This window comes from Pseudochaenichthys georgianus, chromosome 20 (assembly GCF_902827115.2).
Source record: "Pseudochaenichthys georgianus chromosome 20, fPseGeo1.2, whole genome shotgun sequence".
Lineage (NCBI taxonomy): Eukaryota > Metazoa > Chordata > Actinopteri > Perciformes > Channichthyidae > Pseudochaenichthys > Pseudochaenichthys georgianus.
In genome coordinates this window covers 17,674,202-17,699,075 of record NC_047522.1, presented here as the reverse complement: position 1 = coordinate 17,699,075, position 24,874 = coordinate 17,674,202, and the positions used below count along the sequence as shown (strand labels likewise).

Sequence of the window (24,874 nt, the reverse complement as noted above, 5' to 3'; positions counted from 1 at the left end):
TTACTGTTATACGTGACACTACCATACCGATCATTCCCATGTTTGTATTTTGTTTCATTTGCGATCTATAGTTATAGGCTTTTTTTTACAACTTCATATTGCGGAAGCTGAACAACATTTTCCCCCTGATAAATAATGTTTTATTTTATTGATTTATTTTTGGTTGCAAGGCTACAAATGACTCATGAATGAACATTAGCAATATTCAACAATTATAATATGACACTTGCCACTTAAAAGCATTTCTCACCAGAAGAAGTAGAACTGCAAAGCTATAGGGAGAAGTGTGGTTTAAAACTAAAAGTACCAAAAGAAGTAATGGAAACCAATTTTTTTTTGAAAAGATCATTGAACATGTACATGCGGTGCAATATTTTACCGAAATGTACCAAAGAATCATCTGAGAGCATCAATTGCCACACAAGTTGGTTTCTAAAATAAATGTACCTTTGGTAAAAAGGTAGGTGTTATAAGTGATATGTTTTCATGTATACTTAAGTATGGTTTGCTGTCACTGTGCACTTTTGACAGAGAGAACATAATATTAAAAAAAACATTTGCACATGCACGCTCCACAGAGGTCAAAGGTCACTAGTCAAATAATTGTTTACTTGGCACCTACAAAAGAAGGCATGTGCGCTTATCACACATGGGATCGTTAAAGTAATGTGTGCCTTTTACTGATAATGCTTGATTGAGCCACATTACTTTTTCTTTTTAATATTTTATTTATTGTCTTATCTTTAACCTTGGTTTTGATGTTCAACATACATCAGGGTTTGCATACATATCCTCTCTTATCTATAATGAAAGGAGCTTCATAGGACTTTTAATTAAAAAAATGTAGACTTAGTAAACAACATTGCTTTTCGATATTCACAATATACTAATAGGTTGAGGTGTAAAGACAACACAATAGACAAAAGGCTTACCCTAAGATATAACATATTTAATAATCAAATAACATAACTTAATCAAAGGGCCATTGCTGTTAATGTAAGTTATATTTTCCTATCATACAGAACCGTTTTGTTTCATTCTTATTTTTCATCAAGTGCCAGCGCGATGACAAACGGGATTTAGGGCGTAACCTCGCGATACTTCACACCTCTCTCTCTCCCCCTCTCGCTGGCTCGGCGGGATGATGGGAGTCCGGCCGGTTAGCCCGCAGAAACGCAGCTCAACACCCTCTGAGGGCAAAACTTCCACTTTTTCCTCCTCTATGAAATTCCCCAAAAACAAGAACAATTAATGAACGGCAACAGCTGGACACGAGAAGGGGACCTTTTATTTTGGAGGCGAGTTTTCTTCTTGTTAATTATCACACTGAGAAGAATTAAAATAAATCCCTGAGGTGAAGGCTTTTAAAAAGAGGGGGATAAAGAAGCTGGAGCAGCTCCCGGAGGATAACAGCGGCTAAGTTGTGGAGATGCCGGAGGAGGAAGCGGAGCAGGTCGGAGTGATCAGTCCGGTGCGCACCCTCCTCTCCCCTGCTGCACGGAGCGCCACAGTCCGCTAACCTGCCACTGGTGGAGGGACTCTCCAACTCCTCAGGACCCTCATCATCACTCTTGGATGTAAAACAACAAATCTTCATCTTATTCTTCATCCAAGAGATTTTTATCCAAACTCTTTTTTTTTCAAATTTGTTGGCTCCGTGCGGAGTTTTTGGCTCATGGATCCGCCGCTGTGCGCCTCCTCCCCGGATGGGATCTGGCAACAGTGAGCGGGGCGCGGCGGAGAAGTGATGGAGTGAAAACGAGATTTAAAAAAACCCCACGAACCCGCAGTTTTTTTAACGCAGGAGTTTCACATGTGAGTACATGCGTTTTATTTGTATAGCTGCTTTAGGTTTTTAGGGTGTTATGTGGGGTGAACTCTGACCTTTTTTTAAGAAGCAGTTGTGTGGAAAACACCTGCGACACTCCGCAAAAATCACTAATGTCAACGAGAAGTTTAAGTTGTATCCTTCACAAAGATACACATAGGGGAACCTTTATCCGTTTGGCACCAATTGTTGGCTTGTTTTAGTCTAAATGGGGATACAAGTAGATTTTAAAATGTCTCAAACTTGGATTTCTGCACATATGATGATAACAATGCTAATTTTCACCAGAAAACTCCACAAACACACTTTTAAAGCACATTTCTCTCTTCTTCCTGTCGCCTGTTTTGAGCCACTTTTGCCCTCCAGAGACCCAGTTACCTTTTGTATCCATGCAACCTCTATGTGCGGTGCTGAGGAGCATGCCACCTCTTTCCATTAATTAACCCGGATGTTTGTGTAAGAGAGATGCGTTTGGGGCTGTTAGTTGCTGCAGGTTGTTCTTTAGCTAGTACAACTGACATATTCCTGTAATATTTCCTCAAGTTGCTTCAGTGGTAGTCATTGTAGTTTTATAACATTTACTTGTTTGACAGTAAGTATGGATTTGTTTTTAATATTCCTCTCGGTGGATTTGCACACTTTAATGCATTAGTATATTTGTTTCTCTTTTGCAAGTCGCATCCCCATTCACCGTGTTTGGTGTTTTTTATTATGCAAACGTTCAAGTGATCTTAGTATCATGGCCCTCTATTATGTCTACTTCCTGTCACTATAATATTTATAGGCCATTGAGGAACTATCAGCTTTGGGTTTTATAGTGGGTTTCCGATTGTATTAATCTCTTAAAATATTTCTGTACTGTTCATTTTTGGCACTTGACAGTGTTTTTTCTGTGAGTGTTGTGGGGAATATCTCTCAAAATGCAATATACTTTGGTTTGTATGATGCACTGTGTTGCTCCGCTTGGATTTTCTGCATCAGAGGAGGCTTGTGTTGTTAACATTTAGCTAAAAGAGACTGTTGGTGTGGAATGATCTTAATGTCTGCTGATTTCTTCACAATGCAATACTTACATTTCATTATTTCTTTTTGTGAGGGGTTAGAGAAAAGAAAAATAGAGCATAATCGTCAAACAACAGACAGAACAGTTAGACCTGCATCTTCTCAAACATGTTTGGCTGAAAATACTAAAATAGTTAAAGGCTCCTTTTTTAAATCTTATAACCTGATTGCAGGGACTCTCAGGTGAACGTTTATTGAAAAAATAAATCAAAAAGTGTGGTTGAGAAACTGTAATTTTGCTCCCGTAATTGAAAAATGAGAGATACATTTGCTCCATTTCTCAGGCGCCTTTGGTTGCAGCCTGTAAGAGGGGAGATCAGGGAGTGGGTAGGAGGCAAGGTAGGACACAAGGAAGAAAGGAATGGAGGACATGAGGATGAATGGCAATAGAGGGAAGGAAGAAAGGATGTGGTAGATCAGAGACGATGCTTCTTCCTGTGCAGCATCCTTGAACCTAATTTATTTGAATAAATGGCTTGTTTTCCTCCTGTTTAGAAGGTTTTTGTCAAATAAGAGACGTACATGTGTTGAAAGACTGACACAACAAAGACGCAAAGCTCACGGTAACATATCAGACTCACCTTCAACTTGAAGCAACTCCGCAGGAGGTGAGCAGCGCTGCATATAATGCTTTTATGTATTGGGAATGAAAGGCGGTGAATGTTTAAACAGCCAATATGAAGAATCTGCTGTCACTCTGATTCTGCAGAACCTAAATATATAATTTATTACAAACTTTAGTAATGCGCCAGTGAATCCGGGAATGTTTAAAGATTCCTTAATTTAGCAAGATTTTAAGACAAATTGATGCGCATGATTGCATATCCGTGGGTGAAACGTTTTAGCACAGTATGCATATAAATCATTTGGATTTTTAGCTGGTAAACCGGTTTTCCCCCCAAAATGAGAGGGAAGTGTGTTTTTTGTTTTTGACTTTTGACTACTGCATTCATATTTAAGGTATTTGGGTTTACAATCAAATCATTGCGTTAAAAGGCATTGCGTTTCCACCACCCAAAAAAAGGACATTAAGGTGGTCTTTGCACACAGCATGTTGTTTACTTACTTATTGTAGTCTAAACTATGATTGTTTACTAAACTTAACCAAGTTATTAAGATTCAATTCAAAACATAGACAACTCTTTCCCAACATTCTCCTGTCGCTGTTACTGTCCAACCAGTTTTTTATAACCAAACAACCTTTTCTGTCGCTTAGTAAAACATGTTGCCTATACTTTCATTTATCTTCAAGAGCTTTCATGGCAGGAGACTCCAAATGAATGCAGCATTGTGTTACTCAGCAAACGAGTAGGACACACTTTTTCACTAGAATATTTCAATGGAAATTCAGCATTTATCAGTTGGGAAGTATTGCACATAGAGCCACTGTGACCTGCATTTCCCTGTGACTTCAGCAGCTGAACATCTTATTCCTCCAGCCTCCTGCAGCGTTATTAAGCTGTGTGTCAGTGTGAGTTGGTACACCCTTTGATTAAAGGTGCAACACACTTTTTAACAGTGTGTGTGCATGTGTGGAGCAGTGATTTCAGGCTGTAGCTGTTTCAACACCGCCCTGCTGCAACAGGTGTCCCGCTGCACCGCCTGCCTCACATGCATTACATTTATTTGTGTGTGTGCGTGTTGTGTAGAGCTGAAAGCCCCACACAGTGTTGTGCTGTTTGTTCAGTGTGTGAGCAGCAGCCTGACCTTTTCTGCACGGCGCTGAGACAACATGAGCTGCTGTGTGACGGACGAGGAACATCCGTCCTCCAGCTTTTTATCTGCAACCTTTGTGAAGCAGAGTCTGAAACCTGAGAGTGAAATCCTCCTGAGAGCGTGCAATCCGTGTTTGCTTCACATTCATTTGTTTTCGTGTGTCTTCAGTTTGATTTCATGGCTATTAACTCTAATGAAAGACTCAAACATTCGTGTCATAGCCTGGCAAATGTGACAAGAGCTTGTGACGGGAACATTATTGTCCCTTTTTGAAAACAAGAACTTTTCACCTGCGTCTCCCTGAACCAAGGGTTACATGTCATTCTTTTGTCTCCAGACAGTTAATCACTGTCAACTATATAATTAAGTTCCTTTCATCTAACTCGCATTCTCAATTACATTTAAGGGAAAAAACCATGTTAACATTAAACGCAAGAACAAGACTGCAACAAAATGCTCCATTTATGTTGCGTGTCACTTCTGTAGATGTTTTTAACGCCTTTATATACTCTTGTCTAGTTTAATCTACAGCAATGCATCACATTTGACAAGATAATCAAACGTTAGATTTGTTTCGTGTATTCCTCACAGACATTGTTCACATGTTTTACATATTTTTAGGACATTGTTTATCAGAAAACTGCTCTATTTTCAGTTTTGTGACGATCCCATATCGGAACCCTGTTTTTTCGAGAGGGGCCTGCCTGCAGACCTCCACTCTCAGGACAGTTCCGGTGCAGACCTCCACTCTCAGGACACCTCCACTCTCAGGACAGGAAGTGCACGCTAAGAATTCCAAAATAAAATCACCACTATCAGTACAGTGCCACTTTCCAAACAGGAAATGCACGCAAATACAAAAGAAAATCGGATCTTGACACTTATTATATACATATGTATATATCTATATATATATATATAGATATATACGGACACCTTGTATTGTTGTTACTATCAGTACAGCTGCAGCGCCATTTTCCGAACAGGAAATGCACGCAAATACAAAATAAAATCGTACTGACACTTATCCCCGTAGAAAATAGGCACTCGTGAGGCGGGCAGAGTCCCCTGTCAACTCCCGTTACATTCCTCCATGGTGTCATTTGAGCGAAAAACTTTTACGAGAACCAGGCTGGGGGTGTCAAAAGGGCTTGACCAAGGCCGACCCAAAGTGCACGGTGGGCGGACTCATCACCTCCGTCTCCATTGTGATTTGAAAACTTCCATCAAACGAGTCCTTCGGTGGGCGGGAAAAAAACCGCTTCAGAATCGTCACTTCCTGTACTGACAGTGGAGGTGTCCTGAGAGTGGAGGTCTGCAACGGAACTGTCCTGAGAGTGGAGGTCTGCAGGCAGGCTCCCATGGTTTTTTCACAAATGTTCCAATATTTTGGGGATATTCTTTTTGGCTTGTTGATATGAATACAGTTTTTTACAATATTTGTCAGGATATTTGTAACTAGTCTTATCAGATATTTTACAAACATTTATTTTGGGCATTTTTTTAAATGTTTACATATTTTCCACTTTTTTCATACATTTTTTCCTGATAATCTTTGTATATTTATCTCAGTTAAAGACTCATTTGAAGAAGTCAATCCAGTTTATCATAAACATTCAAAACCATCTGGACAGACATGGTTGACAGTGACAAACTGAAGGGTAACTAAAGCTGCAAAGTTGCAAGGTTTCCCTCTGAAATGTAGTGGCGTAGAAGTATAAAGTATCATGAAATGACAGAAAGCCGAGTGATCTGCTTTAATCTCTGATCCTCTCCCCGAGCGCTGACACTTTAATTATCTGTTATTCCTCCTGTTAGTGACGCCTTCATTCTTCCCTTCAACTGCTTCACTGCTAAAATCTGAAGAAACGTTAGTCAGCACAGTGTCCAAGTGAAGTTAGGAGGGAAGATTTCACCTCTTTGTGCTCAAATTGATTCACTGAATTTAAAGAAATAGATCTGTCTTGTTAACTTTGATCAAAAAGGTACAATTCACGTATCATTTAGGAACACGCACTGTTCTGGAAAGTAAAAAGACAGTTAATCTTCTTTCTTCCTCCTTCTTTCTTCTTCCTAATGATAATTTCAAATTAGATTTTTTTTCTGCCACACTGTGCTTATCTTAGGCTCGTTTACATCTTAATAAAGGTTTCATAAGAACCTGAACTTTATCAGCTGACGAAGATAATGTGGCATAGAAGATGTCTTTTCTTGGAAATGAGTAATGCAGCATGAAAGGATGATACAAAAATACTTACTGAATAATATTCTTAGTAGACTAAGAACTAAACGACTAAGTCGATCAAAATGTGGCATCCCTAGCTATTCAATCACTTAATAGTAACGGCATAATATTACATTATTATTTATACTTATTTTTGTTAAATAGAGTTAGTATAAATTGTTCTGAAGGTACTCTCAAAAAAATGATGTACACGGTTGTCCTTGGCTTAAAAGAGTTTTGTCACAAATAATCGTGCCAAAGCATCTCTTGTCACCAGCAGTTCAGAGATGTTCATACGTTTTTGAAAAGTAAATCAGCATTAATAAAGCATAAACAATGACTAAATACATTTCTGTTGACTAACAAACAAAAAAAACACAACTACTACTTACTCAGAAATACATTCAAATAGTACTTTTCTGAATGGAAGTAAACGGTATTACTTAAAATCCTGCTGTGTACTTGTAGCCCAGTTATATCAATTATGTTGGCAAAAGTATAAATATTTTTTTGGACTGTGGTTTAAAAGAAAAAGCAGCTGCAGCCGTGAGTCACATGAAAGAAAATACCAGAGAGCAGCATGTGTCAGCTTTAAAGGAGCTCTGACAGCCATCAGTGTTAGAAAGTGAGTTTGCAAAGAAACATAAAGCAGAAAGCTGCAGACTGAACTCTTAGGAAAAGATGCAATTCTTATTATGAGCACAAACAAAACGTATCGGGATGCAAAACAGTGACGGGAAGAAAAGCCAGAGGATATTCAATGTATCTTTATTTTGTTATTTTGGTAATCTTAATCAAAATTAGTTGTTGCAGCTCTTTGTTTTTATTGAAGCCTCTTTTTCATATGCGTCACACCTCCTGCTGAAGTAGGATTTCTGTTCATGCATGAGATGAGGAGATGAATAAAAACAGTGAAATCATGGCATCCATGAAAACTTTCAGTCTGGCTTCAAACCTATGCACAGTACTGAAACGCCCTTTAAGAGTTTTAATGATCTGCTCCTAGCCGCCAACTCAGGTAGCCCAGCTGTCCTGGTGCTGTTAGACCTAACAGCTGCCTTTGACACTGTGGACCATAGCATCCTGTTGTCACGGCTTGAACAGTCCGCAGGCATCACAGGCTCTGCCCTTGCATGGTTCAGGTCCTACCTGACAGACCGTAGCTTCTCAGTGCAGCTAGGTGCCTTCTCCTCTGCTAAAGCCCCTCTTACCTGTGGAGTTCCCCAAGGCTCTATCCTGGGCCCCTTCCTCTTTTTACTGTACATACTGCCCCTAGGTTCAATTCTCACTAAACACAATATTCCCTTCCACTGCTACACGATGTACAGATCTATCTTCCTCTCAAAGCAAATGTCAAACACTCACTACAGCAGTTGATGGACTGCTTGATAGAGATACAATCTGGGCTGAGCAAAAACCTCCTTAACCTCAACGAGAGCAAGACAGAGGTCATCTTTTTTGGACCCCAACATCCAGCCTCTCCGGTTGATATTCTGGGCTCTCTCAATGAAAACATCCTCCCCTCTGTCATGAACCTTGGAGTGACCTTCACTAGCACTTTTAAATTCAACAAGCAGGTCAGCACCGTAGTCAAATCCTGCTTTTTTAAATAAGACTATTGGCCAAAACCAAGTCGTATTTATCTTTTAAAGACCTAGAAAGGGTTATTAATGCCTTTGTTACCTCAAGACTGGACTATTGCAACGCTCTGTATGTGGGTATGGACCAGGCCTCAATTAGACGCCTGCAGCTAGTCCAGAACGCAGCTGCACGTCTTCTGACTGGCCATAAAAGCGTGACCATATCACCCCAATTCTGGCCTCACTACACTGGCTTCCAATTTGGTTCCGAATTGATTTTAAAATCATTTTATTTGTTTTCAAAGCCCTAAATGGGCTGGCTCCTGCCTATATAGCCGAACTCCTCCAGTGCTACACCCCAGCCAGAGCTTTAAGGTCGGCTGACCAGCTGTTGCTGATAGTGCCCAAGACCAGGCTCAAAACCCGAGGGCACCGAGCCTTCACAGCAGCTGGCCCCAGGCTCTGGAATAGTCTGCCCCTCCATGTGAGGTCGGCCGAGACACTAGGGTTTTTTAAATCCTCACTAAAGACTCACTTCTTCTCCCTGGCCTTGTAGTCAGAGCAGAGCATGACACCTGACTATTCCCTGTGTTTTTGTTTTTTATATTTTGGTTGTAAATTATTGTCTTTTATTGTGATTGTAGTAATGTGTTTTTATTACATGTACAGCACTTTGGCTCGACCAAAAATCGTTTTTAAATGCACTATATAAATAAAACTTGATTTGATTTTGATTTGAAATCCTTTAGAAAAATATATGTTTTATTTAGCAGGGTGTCCGCGGGTCTTAATCATCAATCAATCAATCATCAATCAATCAATCAATCAATCAATGTTATTTATAGCCCAATATCACAAATGTTACATTTGTCTCAGTGGTCTTCACAGTGTGTACAGAATATCAGTATGACAATACGACACCCTCTGTCCTTAGACCCTCACATCGTACAAGGAAAAACTTCCAAGAAAACCCAGTTTAAAGGGAAAAATGGGAGAAACCTCAGGGAGAGCAACAGAGGAGGGATCCCTCTCCCAGGACGGACAGACGTGCAATAGATGCCGTGTGTAAATTGAAAAGATAATACATTTGCAACATAGGTAGTCCAAATGTTTGGAAATGCATGTGTGTATAATAGGAAGATGAATCCACGAGGATTCATCTAGGACCTATGATCCAGGACCACAGCCACGACTCAAGATCCAGCGCTCGCGATCCAGGACACAGGACCGCAGGATCATCCATGACTCCGGATCCCGCGTATATAGACACCAAAAAGAAAGACATTGGGGAAGCTGGGTTAATCGGAACATGAGTACACGGTATAGACAGAGAGAAGGAAGAAGTAAGATGTCCCCCGACAAACTAAGCCTATATCAGCAAAACTAGGGGCTGAATCTAATCAGCCCTAACTATAAGCTTTATCAAAAAGGAAGGTCTTAAGCGCACTCTTAAAAACGGATAGGGTGTCTGCCGCCCGAACACAAACTGGAAGCTGATTCCACAAATGTGGAGCTTGATAAGAAAAGGCTCTGGCTCCCATTGTACTTTTAGAGATTCTAGGAACAACCAAAAAAAAAAAAAAAAAAAAAAAAAAAAAAAAAAAAAAAAAAAAAAACAACCCTGCATTCTTGGAACGCAATGCCCTAGTAGGACAGTAGGGTATAATGAGTTCTTTAAGGTAAGATGGCGCCTGCCCATTAAGGGCTTTGTAGGCGAGAAGAAGAATTTTAAATTCTATCCTGTGTTCTATAGGGAGCCAGTGTAAGGCAGCCAGAACAGGAGTAATGTGGTCCCTTTTCCTAACTCTGGTTAGTACACGAGCCGCAGCATTTTGAATCAGCTGAAGCGACTTGATTGACTTCTTGGTACTCCCTGATAATAAAGAGTTACAATAATCCAGCCTAGAAGTAACAAATGCATGGACTAGTTTCTCTGCATCGTTTTGAGGCAAGATATGCCTGATTTTTGCAATGTTACGTAGATGGAAGTAGGCGGTCCTTGAAATTGATTTTATGTGGGCGTTAAAGGATAAATCCTGATCAAATATAACACCAAGATTCCTTACAGTCTCACTGGAGGCCAAATTAATGCCATCCATAGTTAGTATGTCTTTAGATAATTTGTTTCGTAGATTCTTCGGGCCAAGTACAATAACTTCAGTTTTGGTCGTGTTTAACATCAAAAAGTTTAAGGTCATCCACGTTTTTAAGTCCTTAAGGCAGTCTTGAATTTTATTTAGATGATTAATTTCATCAGGCTTGATTGATAAATATAGTTGAGTATCATCCGCATAACAATGAAAGTTTACAGAATGATTCCTTATAATATTGCCTAACGGAAGCATATATAATGTGAACAAAATAGGTCCGAGCACTGAGCCCTGTGGCACTCCATGGCTAACTTGGTTTGCGTGGAAGATTCATCGTTAACACGTACAAACTGAGAGCGTTCAGATAGATAGGACCTAAACCAGCCTAAAGCAGTTCCCTGTATGCCAACTAAGTGCTCTAGTCTTTGCAATAGGATATCATGGTCGATAGTATCAAATGCAGCACTGAGATCGAGCAAAACAAGAATAGAGACAAGTCCCTTGTCTGAGGCTATTAGAATATCATTTGTGACTTTAACCAGAGCTGTCTCTGTGCTATGATGTGTTCTAAAGCCAGACTGAAAATCTTCAAATAAATCATTGTTTTTTAAGTAATCACACAACTGTTTTGCGACCGCTTTCTCAAGCATTTTTGAGAGGAACGGAAGATTAGAAATAGGTCTATAGTTGGCTAAAACCTCTGGATCGAGGTTGTGCTTTTTAAGAAGCGGTTTTATCACTGCTACTTTGAATGATTGTGGAACATAGCCTGATAATAAAGACATATTCATAATATTTAATAAAGAAGTGCTAATTAATGGAAAAACTTCCTTCAACAGCTTAGTTGGAATTGGGTCTAACATGCACGTTGATGGTTTAGAAGAGAGAATCATTGAATGTAATTGTTCAAGGTTAATGGCTGAAAAGCATTCTAGTTTACTATCTAGTGTAATATTAGAACTTACGATTCCGGGAGCTGTTGATAACACTATACTGGTCGAAGGCAAGAGGTCATTAATTTTGTTTCTAAGAGTAACAATTTTATCGTTAAAAAAGCACATAAAATCATTACTACTGAGTGCTATGGGAATAGAAGGCTCAATGGAGCTGTGGCTCTCTGTCAGCCTGGCTACAGTGCTGAAAAGAAATCTTGCATTATTCTTATTCTCATCTATTAATGAAGAGTAGTAGGCTGCTCTCGCTTTACGCAGTGCTTTCTTATATTCATTGAGAGTAATATGCCAAATTAAACGAGATTCTTCAAGTTTAGTGGAACGCCATATCCTTTCAAGTTGTCTAGACTTTTGCTTTATTTTGCGGGTTTCGGCATTATGCCATGGAGCTAATCTATGTGTTTTATTTTCTTCTTTTTCAAAGGAGCAACAGAGTCTAATTTTATTCGCAGCGCATCTATAGCACTATCAACAACATGATCAATTTGGGGTGGTGTACATTTTGTATAAGTTTCTCCCCTACATGCAGACATGCTATCGAGTTAAGTATTGGTGGAATCTCTTCCTTAATGTGGCTATAGCACTAACAGATAGGTTTCTGCTGCAAGAGCTTTTGACTAATGCTTTGTAGTCTAGTAACAGTACTTCAAAAGTTACTAAGAAATGGTCGGATAAAGCAGGATTATGCTGTTCGACTAATAGTTGCTCAATTTCAATACCATAAGTCAGAACAAGGTCGAGAGTGTGATTATAACAGTGGGTTGGTTTATTTACACTCTGACAGAAACCAACAGAATCTAATATAGAGTTAAATGCAACAGTAAGGCTATTTTATCATCGTCACATGAATATTAAAGTCACCTACGATAATGACTTTGTCTGTTTTAAGAACCAAAGTTGATAAAAACTCAGAGAATTCTGATAAGAATTCTGAATAAGGACCTGGTGCACGATACACTGTAACAAATAAGATTGGCTGCAAAGTTTTCCAGGTCGGATGCGTAAGACTAAAAACGAGGCTTTCAAAGAGGTATAATTACATTTTGGTTTAGTATTGATAAGTAAACTTGAGTCAAAGATTGCTGCAACTCCACCTCCTCGGCCCGTGCCTCGAGCAATATGAGTGTTGACATGGCTGGGTGGAGTGGCCTCATTTATGCTGACATATTCTTCATGTCTCAACCAAGTTTCAGTGAGACAGCATATATCAATATTATAATCTGATATTAAATCATTTACCAATATTGCTTTAGATGCTAGAGATCTTATGTTTAAGAGACCACATTTAATCTTCCTGTTTTGTTGCACTGTAGTAGTTGTTACATTTACTTTTATTAGGTTATTATGTATGACACCTCTATTAGGTTTTACCTTAAATTGTCCTTGGGCAGACACACACCGCTAATATTGGGTATTTTATTGGGTTCGGGATTCCTATGGGTGACTGCCTAGGAGAGAGCGCAGAGAAGCGTGTAAACTGCGACTCTGCCTCCTGGTCTCAACTCCAGTTTGTCATGGATTACGTCCACAAAGCCCTGAATGTTTGCCGAAATGAGATCTGCACCTTTCAAAGTAGGGTGAATGCCGTCTCTCTTAATCAGACCAGGTTTTCCCCAGAAGGCTGTCCAATTATTTACGAAGCCCACATTGTTTGCTGGGCACCACCAAGACAACCAGCGCTGAAATGATGACATGCGGCTATACATGTCATCATTGATCAGATTGGGGAGGGGACCAGAGAAGATTACGGTGTCCGACATTGTTTTAGCATAACTACACACCGACTCCACATTAAGTTTGGTGCATTCTGATTGGCGTAAACGAACATCATTACCACCGACGTGAATAACAATCCTACTGTATTTACGTTTATCTTTAGCCAATTTAAGATGCGCCTCAACGTCGCCCGCTCTGGCCCCCGGAATGCATGTGACTGTGGAGGCTTCGGTCTCTAAATTCACGTGTCTCATAATAGAGCTACCAATAACCAGAGTTGGCTTCTCAGCGGGTGTCTCGCTGAGTGGGGAATATCTGTTAGATACGTGAACGGGTTGGTGGGGACCTGCGGGTTTCGCGTTATGCCCCTTCTGAACAGTCACCCAGCCTCCCTGCTGCTCGGGAATTGCCGGGGGACGGCTAAGAGGAGCTACCTTTTGCCGGTCCGCACATGCTAACATGGGCTTTACTTTAGCTGAGTTACTTTCTAAGATGCGGAGCCGGGCTTCTATGGCTATGATTCCCGCCTCCAACCTAACAACTATACTACATTTAACACATGTATCCTTACCAGTAAGGGAGGCCGGGAAGTAACCAAACATGAGACAGGAAGAGCAGGAAATAGCACCAGAAGGTGGGGAAAGAGCCATGGCTAGCTATCAAGCTAAAGTAGCTACCGTTAGCAAACCCGAAAAGAGTGTAGGCAACTGTGGAGTTACAGTCGCTAAGAGAAGGAGAGTTGTGAGTGCTTAAGCTGTAGTAACGTGTGATTACAACGTCAGGCAGTTGCCGTGATCAAGAGTTTTAAAACGATCGATTAAGTTTAAGTTAATAAGCTATCAGCAACAGAACAGGCACACGGGATCATAGATATATATAAACACTAGATGGCTCACACGCGCTGCTGGCCAATGGAGACCGACGTTGACACTTGGCCGCCATCTTGCTACAGGCAGTGCTCTCATTCATAACATTATGGTTTACTATTTAAATAACCATAGCTTGCTCAATTTTCAACCGATTTTCAAACGGTTTGGTTTTTTATAAACATCAAAGATGTAGTTATGATACTGCATACTTATAATCATGGACTTTCATATGAAAATAACATTAATCAGATAAAGCAATAGCTATACACACACACAAGGTATTTATATTAAATATTTGCCGGTGTATATATTTCCATTTATTTTATTATATTGTCAATATTTAAAATAAATTATAAAATTAAAATACATTTATATTTTATATATAAAATCGGTCTCATGTTACCACTCTGTAAACCAAGAGTTGTTAATTGAGCAATGCCTTAGCTTGAAGAACAGGGACACAACTAATGACAATAGCATATGTTGGTATATTATTTAGATATTCACACCTTTATCAGAAGAACCAAACCAACATAAAATGTGCTCACAGACAGGCCAGTTCTGTCTAATTTATCACAATTATTTTTGACATGAGATCTTCATATCATCCTAGTTTTTATTTAGTTTCTAGATTTGTAAACAAATCCAGAACCTTTGAAATATGTTATTGAAAAAAGACCAAGAATAATATAAACTGTACCATATGTCCTTCTGTAGTCCATTTGTGGGTTGTCTTGACTCACCCCGGCTGATATCACAAAATCCACTGTTTAAATTGTTCCCTATATTGCCCCTATGCCCCTGTAAGGTGTCCTTGGGTGTTATGAAAGGCGGCCCTCCAACATAAATGTATTATTATTATTAAGAAGAACAACTTGGTGTGGTGTGGAGGGGATGTAGGAAGCAGGAGCAGGTGGGGAGAGATGGGGCTTCAAGGTTCAAGGTTATTTGTTTTAAATGTGTCTTGCACACAATAAAATAAAATACAGTATACCACAAAACCAATAAGACACACAGTGACACATGGCACACTAACAATCAATCATCGTCCAGCCTCAGCTTTGGTATTCTTTCACAACCATGTTATGGGTTTATTAGACTGAGCAAACATAAACACATGTGGTGATCCCACGGGTTCTTGTTTGCAGACAGCGGCGATTGGAGCATCCGTAGGCTGCACAAAAGTCCGGCATGGTCAGGTATTTCTGTAAACACAAAGCCAGCAAATTCCTGTATCATAATGCAAGATGTTTTTAACAAGCCAAACCACTTGGAAGAAATCATGTGTAACTTAAGTTATGTTGAAAAGAAAGAGCAGTTCTGCCTCTCCCACTGGTGTAAAGTTGCTGGGTGAACTTTGTAATACTAGGTCTCACTGACAGCCTCTTGTTATTAGCCAGCTAATAAATACAACCACATACACAAAGAAAAGCTGCAATTTCAACATGTCCAAGCATCCTGTATCATAGCCATGCTAATAATGTTTATAATAAACCAAACCGTTTGTAAATCAGTCAAGATTTCAGCGAGTTAAGAGTATTTTTGTGCAGATCACTCACCTTACAACAGCTACTATAACGCGAATCAGAGTAACTGTTGACTGTAGCAAGATGGCGGCCAGTCAGCTACGCTGGAAAATCTCCCATGAGCCATCTAGTGTTTATATATATCTATGCACGGGATACCCGGAGATGACAACAACAACCGGAAGTTGCAACGTGCTCACCGCAATAGGTTCCTCTTCCTTATCTGCTGGTGGACTACCTGAGAGATATACAGCAGGAGAACACACCGTCCACCGCGGAGAATAAACAGAAGGGCAACCATGACAACCATGCTCCGGGGTCTTCTTTGCTGCTTTTGGTGTATTTTGTGACGGCAGCAGCGCCACTTACAGGCCTGGCATATGTACTACAGCGTTTCCAGCATTTCCAGCGGTCTAGTGTGAACGGACACGTTAATGAGTCGAATGCGTGTGAACGGAAGACTTTTTTGCGCTTGCGTATGCGTTTTACTGTATGCGTCCTCGTGGGGCCGGGGTCTAAGCCAAAGTTGCCAAACTATATCCGGTCACAGAGATCTTCTATTTTAAAGTAAGGTCAACACATATCGACCCTAAATATAGTCTATATTAAGAACGAGAAAAGTCTTAACATATATATCGTTTTTTGTAAACATATGACAAATGTGTGAGGGTGATGACGTCAGAGCATCGTCCTATGTGCCGGGCTTAGCCCCGGACAGCCCCAGCCCAATTTAACCCCTGGGTATTTGTGAGGGAGCTCCTATATGGCATTACCCCGCTGAAGCTCACCAAAGTTTAATATATTTCATAGTTCAAAGTTTTGTCAATTGTTTTGTTTATTGGTCAAATACTGGTTTCTGAGGAGTTTTACTGGAATGAAAGATCACAGAGTACAGAAGCAACAAAGCAGCATACTGCATTAAACCTGACCTTCACAGAGAGGTTGAAGTTCATGTGGAGAGGAGGCTTCAGTAGTCTGTCTGCACTCTGTTTAGTTGTGCTATCTTACAATCAATATAGTAAATGTGAGGTAAAGTGTGTCGCCAATGTAACCGGTTAGAACTCGAAGTTGCGATGAGGTCTTAAAATGTATGGAAAGGGTCTTAAAAAAGGTCTTAAAAGGTATTACATTTTACTTCAGGATTCCTGCATATACCCTGTTTAGGCACATGGTCATGTTTCCTCCATTTATCAGGCTGAAATGCACCATCATTTGTATTATTAATAGATAAAAATGACATCACAAAACTTTTTTTGTTTTGTTACTTTATTCTCAACATTTAGATTTGCATTGTCAATGTTTTGGCTTTATTCTCTTTTTGACTTAATTCTTCACACTGTAACTGTATTCCTTTCTTTTTGACCCTGTTCTTGACATTTCGTCTTTGTTCTCAACATTCCAACTTTATTCGAAAAGCCAAACCGTAGGAAATCTTTCTAATTGTGCTCCTTTTTTCTGCCCCTAATACTCTTCTGTATGTTCCTGTGTTTCTCACCTCCCAACACCTCGTGCAGCAGTGGGCCTGCAGGTCAGAGGTCAGAGGTCACTGTGTGATGGAGAGGTGTTGTGGATTTTTTCGGCGCCTTGTAGCAAAAGCATCTGATTTATCTCGACCCGCTCGCTGTCCACTTCTCCTCAAGTGTCTGGGAGCATACATCAAACGCACATCGGGTCACCCACATGCCTCCACGTGTGTGTGTGTGTGTGTGTGTGTGTGTGTGTGTGTGTGTGTGTGTGTGTGTGTGTGTGTGTGTGTGTGTGTGTGTGTGTGTGTGTGTGTGTGTGTGTGTGTGTGTGTGTGTGTGTGTGTGTGTGTGTGTGTGTGTGTGTGTGTGTGTGTGTGTGTGTGGTGTGTGTGTGTGTGTGTGTGTGTGTGTGTGTGTGTGTGGTGTGTGGTGTGCAATGTGTGTGTGGAGTGGTCGAATCTTCCTCTCTTTTGGGTGTGTAACTATGTTAGTGTGTGTGTGTGTGTGTGTTTTATTGCCTCAGAGGTGCAGAGTTATCAATCACACTCTTTGGATGTGTCTGCTTCCTAATCAACACAAAATCATCGAATTGTAGAAACTCACACACCTTTTTATTTCACTCGTCCACCAGCCCCCCCCCCCCCCTGTAACCATAGCAGTAGAAACAACCATAGCGACCCCGGTGCAGTCTGATTACAGTAGAGACTTTGGGGTTTTTCAATCACTTCTAAATCTTATTTCCTCTCTCTGTTATCCCCTCTGTAATACTATGATTTAAAACACGGGGCACTTAATAGGGATGGATGTAGGAAAAGTTCAAAGGAAAAGTAAAAAAAAACGCCAGAACCAAAGAAGAGATAAGATAGAACTTAATTGATTAACAACTTTGGAACAAAAACCATAGAGAGAAAAACACATTTAGTTTAAAGATTAAATTACACATGATATTGAGAGGTTATGTTGTATATCATGTGGTATTATAAAATGGAATGCAGAAAATGTAATCCGCAAGTCCTTGGTTAGTAGGGATGCACGATAATTATCGGCCCGATAATTATCCGTCCGATATTAGGAATTATGACGTCATCCCGATAAACCCGATACCAGTATTAATAGCCCCGATAATATACAATATATTTTTTGGGTAAAAAAAAAGAAAAAAATACTGCGGTGTGGGTGGATTGGGATGAGGGGCGCTTGTTTTTCACTCGGCTCCTCCCGTTTTGCCAGTACTGTGGTATTAGTGGTTTAGGAAGAGGGGAGTTCTTCACAAATCCAGCGCTCCCTAATACTTCGAACCTGATCAGTCACCTGAAACATCGCCATCGCTACGATGGTGTGTTAAAAGCATACGAAGACAATAATACAATACAAAGTGTGTGTGTGTGTGTGGGTGTGCTATGTGCAACTCAAGGCATATGCTTGAACCGGAGCTGCCTGGACGCTGCAATCATGTTGCTGAGTGTGCTGACTGTTCGTACAATGTCCCACTGTCTGCTTCCTGCATAAAGTCAAGTGCTCGGCGCAGTTGTGCAGTTCTGTTTTCATTTAAACAGCTCCTTATATCCGTTAGCGCAGCTAGCTAGCACCAGATGCTAACAACAACAATGCACGTAAGGTCTCTCTCTCGCTCGCTCGGACCACACATACACACACCCTCTCGGTCCTCCAGATGGCCAGTCGGTGCCTGCCGGTGAGCGTGGAAGTGTGGTCTGCCACAAGCGGGCGGCAGGAGCGGGGCTGTCAGCATCAGCTTGTAGATGGTATTTTAAACTCGATGCGCTCTGAAACTACGGGGCGGCCAAGGTAAAAAAAATACACATGCGTTAATCGCGTTAAAATAATTAGTGGCGTAATTTTTTTTTTATTATCGGGTATCGGTCTTGAGAAGCAAGAAGTTATCGGTATCGGTATCGGTTTCAAAAAACCAATATCGTGCATCCCTATTGGTTAGTGAGCAAAACTATACCTATTGAATCTTTTTTTTTTAGATACAATAATTAACTAGTAATGGGTATAGAAAATCGCAACTCTCAGTAAAATAAAATACTACATTCAACAAAAGACAAATATTGAAATGTCATGACACTGACTCCGCCCCCTTTTCTGAAATACCTCAATTGTTATTACATTTTTGGTTTGGCTTTTTTCAAATCTATATTTAGAAACATTTTTGTTTTAAGTTGCCACTCAGTGTCGGAAAATGCACAAATAATTCCCCACAAATGTTAGGATCCTTGTTAATCTTTGCTGTTTCTGTTTTTAAAGCAAATAACAGCTGACCTTGGAGACTCATGATTTATCAAGGACACTCCTCCACACCTGCTGCTTCTTCGTCTTCTTCTTTGTCTTCTGGTTCCTTGTCTTCTTCTCTTCCTGCTTCCTTCCAGTCAAAAACCCTAAAATTAATTGAATAATTATTATAAACTTAAACCGAGATTAAACTTAAACTTGATTCTAACGCACTTGTTGCTGCAAGTTAATGAGTTTAATACATTTTCTGAAACCAATGAATTTGTAAAAATGGATATTCAGTCAGGAAACATTTAAAGGAAGGATGGTTTCACGGAATGGAGATAAGTTGAAGTGAATCATTTTGGTGGGTTTTGGTTTCAGTTTATTATTGGTAGTTTTTTTGTTAAAACAGCTGATTAAAAGTTTTTGTTTTAAGATGGCAACCATTGTTTAAAAAGTATTTTAATGAACATGTGACGGTTTTTAGAGGAACTTCTTGTTGTCCTCACTTTTTAAATGGCTCTACTATCTGTAAATATACATCATATATCTGGCCTTAGAGTGCACTATGGTACATAAAGGGAAACATAACAAGGACATCGATAACAATCAAATCCTATATTGATGGCACGATAAAAACTCTAATGTCTGACTCCATCCTTTACTTTCCCCTCTCTCCATTTGACCTTTCTGTTTGCACAACATATCAAAGCACTTATGTTTATTATCTGGAGGAGATGCAGGAAGAGCAATAACTATAAAGCCGTCATGAATAAAAAGCGGCTCGTGATTAGTGTCTGCGTCTGAGATTATATTTGAAGGTATCGGAGGGGGATCAGTTGCCAGTAATGCGGGTGATTAGTACTTTGGTATTTTGAAGCTCCTGTTTTTTTTCTGGAGGTGTCTCAGCAGACAGGCGCCGGTCTCGTTTTGTCCGAGGTCGATCAGTTTTCTCCTGGCTGTCTTTCCGATCATCATTCAGAGGTTTCCAGAGAACTTCAGGTGATTGAAAACTGCAAAATGCTGCCGGAATAAGTACTGAACCCTGAAATGAGTCAGCATTTTAGTACTGCCGGCCCCCTCGTCTGGCCAAGTCAATGGTTGTTTGAATGTGTTTTCCATTAAAAGCCTGAAATAAGCTATGTGGTGAAGACAAGCTGAAGAGATTTAACGTTTTGTTTTACAAGATAAAATCCGTCAGTAAATACTCCACTGGTTTGCAACAAGTGTCTTAATAGGACTGCTGCTCAATAAGCAGGGGTGCACATAACCTTTTTGCCCTGGTTCTCAAAGAAGCACCCGGAGATGTTGCTTGGTGCTCATCCTTAAAATGAAATAAACTGTAACTTTTGAGGGGGTCTTGACTTTATTTGCCAGACACACGGCACTGAACACACGTGCAGAGGTGAACACAAGACAACATTAGCACGACCAGTAATCCTACAAGCTGTCATCACTACCCTCCTGACTGTTCTCCTCACTGTCTTCCTCTCTGTCAGACATGGTAGCTGATGATGTAGGCCTACTACTTTCTCTCTGGTTGAGTCTGCGATTAGCTGCTGGTTTTGGGTCGAAAGTCTCTGTTGTCATCTTAGAAAAGTGGATGTAATCAAATAAGTATGTGAACATAACCAATAACCTACCATAGCCAATAACAAATTAATGTAACTTATTTTATTTATGTTGTTCATTCATATCTTATTTTACCTTAACATTTATTTATGCATTTTTTTTTATCTCTCCAGTTTTAAAGGATATTTTTGGTTACTGTCCTATAGTATACATTGGAATGATTTCAAACCTGTTTATCCCAATAATTATAAAGGAGTGCCTTGGAAATATGTGTTTACATAATTGTGACCAAACCGTTTGAACTTAGACTAAAGTTAACTATCTAAACACTCAGAGTCCTTACCCTCACTGAGCTGTAGTATCAGCCTCTCAGTCTGACTGGAGAGGACTCTCCCTCCACATTATTGTAGAAACATCTTCTTCTTATCCGTTAAAGCAGCTAGCACCAGATTCTAATAACAACAGCGCCGGTACCGGGGCACCCTCCCTCTCTCCCTCGCTCACTTGCATTTTGGCTGTGAGCTGCGGGCGTCAGATACCAACATCCCCCATTTTCATCACTTACAGCGCCCATCACAAAAGGCAAATGAAACGTGTAACCGGGGTGAAAAGGGTGTTACATTTACTTAATTGTGAATGTTGTTACATCAAGGCCAAAAATTAGGATGAGCACCAACGGTCACAAATGTTTTTTTCCCTCAGCGCAGCGCCTCCCCAGATCTGGCGCCCTAGGCGAACATCTATTACGCCAGTGCTATGGGCCGGCCCTGAGTTCATATCATAGGTTCATATTCAACTCGCAAATATATTTCTCTCTCTCTCTCTCTCTTTTCTTTCTTCTCTCTCCCTTCTCTCTCTTCTCTCTGTCCCTCTCCCTCTCTTAATGTTGGTACGCAAATGCGCCTTTTTTCAAATGACACAGTGCTCTTTTTTTGGCAGAGGTGCGCGTGCGCACCTGCGCACCAGTTATGTGCAGCCCTGTCAATAAGACCTTTAGCTCAGCAGTGGTCACATTTAAACATTAAATAATATGATTAGCCTATACAATAGGATGTCCTATAAAGATGTTCCCATCAATTGGTAGTCTCAATAATCAGGAGAAAAGCGAAGAATCAACAACAACCTCTCTGGTCTGTGTTTTAACATAACACATTTTAATCAAAAAGAATATTAAAGCTATTGCACATTTGTGTCAATCGACAATTGTAAAGACAGAAAATGAAGTCAAAAATGTTTAAGATTTTCTTAAATAGGGCATTACAAAAATAAAGTAATAATAATCATTCTAAGGCATTCTAATATTATTCATTCTAAGGAAATGAAAGCCACAATAATAAGGGTTAATATAAAAAAAACACCCTTTTGTAGGCTCAATATGTCAGCACATGTTAAAACCAACCAACCAAACAAAATCATTTTAAAACGACAGACAAATGCGGTAGCTGTTCATTAGTTGTCCTTGTTGGTGGTAATGAACAGCCTTTAGCAGGTGTGTGTGTGTGATGTGTGTGTGTTTGTGTAATAACGGGGTCGAGGTTAGGTTAGCTGCTCGTCCCTCAGGACCAGAATAAGCTGCTGCTGGTTCATAGCAACAAAAATCATTAGCATTTATTGATCGTAGCTAACATGCTAGCCACAGCTGCCATGTCGGACAAGGAACAAATACACACACATCTGGAGGGAAATCGTGAAGCTAATGCACTAGCACTTAAGATAGTGTGGCTTATTAATAACAGTTAGTTAGTTGCAGGATTCTTGCTGTTCTGTGTCTTTATGGTCAATTGTACTTGTTGTAATTTCCTTTGGATTAAAGTCCAAATGTAATATATATAAGTATTAAGTACATTTAATCAATTACTCTACAAAAGTACTTTTTTGTCATACTTGTACTTGAATATTTCCCTTTTATGCTACTTAATACCTCTACTCGACTAAGTATGTACGCCTAATAAAACCAGCATTTCAACAGTATGGTCTGAAATGATCTTAAATTGAATTAACGTTGACAAAGTACATTTAAATGCCCTTAGAGAAATATATAATACTCTATCATGACATAATAGAGACTAAGAATACATTTTTCACAAAGACAACTCTTAATTTGATACGTTAAGTACCTGATCACACTTCTGTACTTCTACTTTAGTAATTTTACAATCAACGTATTTGTATTTTTATGGATAAGGATGAGAGAACTTCTACAAACTTATGAACTGTAGTAAACATTTTCTTTGAGCTTTTTTTATCCAATCCAAAATGCTGAAACCAAAAGAAATGTTTGCCTTTTTTGAGGCCAAGTAGGGGTGCAATAACTAATCGACTTAATCGATTAAAATCGATTACCAAATTATTTGGCAACTAATTCAGTCGTCGATTCGTCGGTGACGTCATCACATGTGTTCTACACCCCGTTAAGCTCCAACATTATCGCTCTTTTTTATCGGTACAGGAGACATTTAAAACATATGTCATATGTATTATTGCTACATAAACATTATATCGCAGTCTAGTGTCGCCAACTCCGTTTCTAATATGCAATATGACTACAAAATGCGTCTATAATGTATTTTCGATCTTCCCAATTCAGACGAGAGATCCTCTCCCCCGCCTGCTGCGAGGTGGGCGGTGCAGTTTACACACGCACACAGCTGCTTCATGCATGCAACACACACAACGGAGGAGAAGGCGGAGAGAACGCGCTCCGAGGTGTGGTTAAACTTTAGCCGTCTCGATGTGGACAATGCTCGTTACCAAAAGTGCAATAACAGTTTAATCATGTAAGGGCGGTAACACGAGCAATTTGTCTAAACATTTAGCAAAAGCGCACCACATTCAGACGGAGGAATGCACCGGGTTCCACTGTCTTTCTAGCAGCTCTGTAGCCCCGTCCACGAGTAACATTTCCACGTCAGGTGTTATGTATGCTAGCAGCAACACACAGAGTTAACTCAGTTATAAAAACATAGGTTAATGATTAGAGGTAACTGAGTTATTTATTTTGTTAAAGTTTCAGCTATTCTGTTAATCTGTTTACAGTTCTGTCATCAGATTATTTAATATGATTTGTTAAAACATTGTTGTTTCTTTTGATGTGAAATATTATGCATTTAATTAAAATAAAAAGCGATGTTAGTTTTGTTCACAATTTGTTTAGTTAGTTTACCTTATTTCTTGTCAAAAGAACCGTTAATACTATCGTTAAAAGGACCGAATCGATAAGCAGTATCGATATAAGTAGTAGTACAGTTAAAACCTTAACGATCCGAATAATCGATTAATCGTTTCATTAATCGATTATCAAATTAGTCGTTTGTTGCAGCCCTAAGGCCAATGTTTTTTTTAACATCAGACGAGTTTATCCTTCAACATGAATCCGTCTGATGTGAGAGTTGCTGAATCTGTGGAGGATTTGCTGCTTTTCCACCGAGGCAGGAAACAGTGCAGAGGAGAGCAGGGGGGTATACTGCGAAGCAGGATTTTTGCTTAGCCGGCTAAATTCAGGGGAAACTCCGGCTTTCCGGTCATCCGAAGCTGGTTCTCTTTTTAGCAGGCTAGATCTCCATGGTAATATATGCTAAAGCAGGCTAACCTGGTCGGGACCAGGTTAGGTTGCAGGCTAAGAGCTCAACTCAGTGAAAGCACCGCCTGCTGACCAATCAGAGCTCAGTGTGCGGAGTTTAAAGCGATCAAGTCATATTACAGGAGAAAGGAAATACAGAAAAACTGCCGTCGCAGGAAAGACGGCCGGCAAAATCACCGACTGTGTGAACGTGAACATGAATAGAATATCACCTCCATCTTCAGAGCAATCTGACTATTATAACATTAGCGTTAAGAAAGCTTACTTAAATATCGGCCACAACATAAGTAACCGGATCAGAGTACATTAAGTACAGTCCGCGGCATATCACTTCATAATGTATCATATATCTCCTTATCTGAGTCAGCTGAGCCGTATCTGGCCGTGCAACACTCACAGTGTCACATACTGTATGCAGAAGTATTATTTTAAGCAACACATTAAGTTGACGAAACAC

At 39.9% G+C, this 24,874-nt stretch overlaps 1 protein-coding gene across 1 annotated transcript in view; it reads left to right on the top strand.

Annotated features, from left to right (window-relative positions):
• Positions 1-1,728: 1,728 nt before the first annotated feature.
• Positions 1,729-24,874, top strand: part of LOC117465655 (sodium channel protein type 3 subunit alpha-like) — a 230,385-nt gene continuing 207,239 nt past the window's right edge. The window contains exon 1 of the mRNA XM_034108606.2: positions 1,729-1,815. The gene's annotated coding sequence lies outside the window, so the exon portion shown is untranslated. The remainder of the gene's footprint in view (positions 1,816-24,874) is intronic.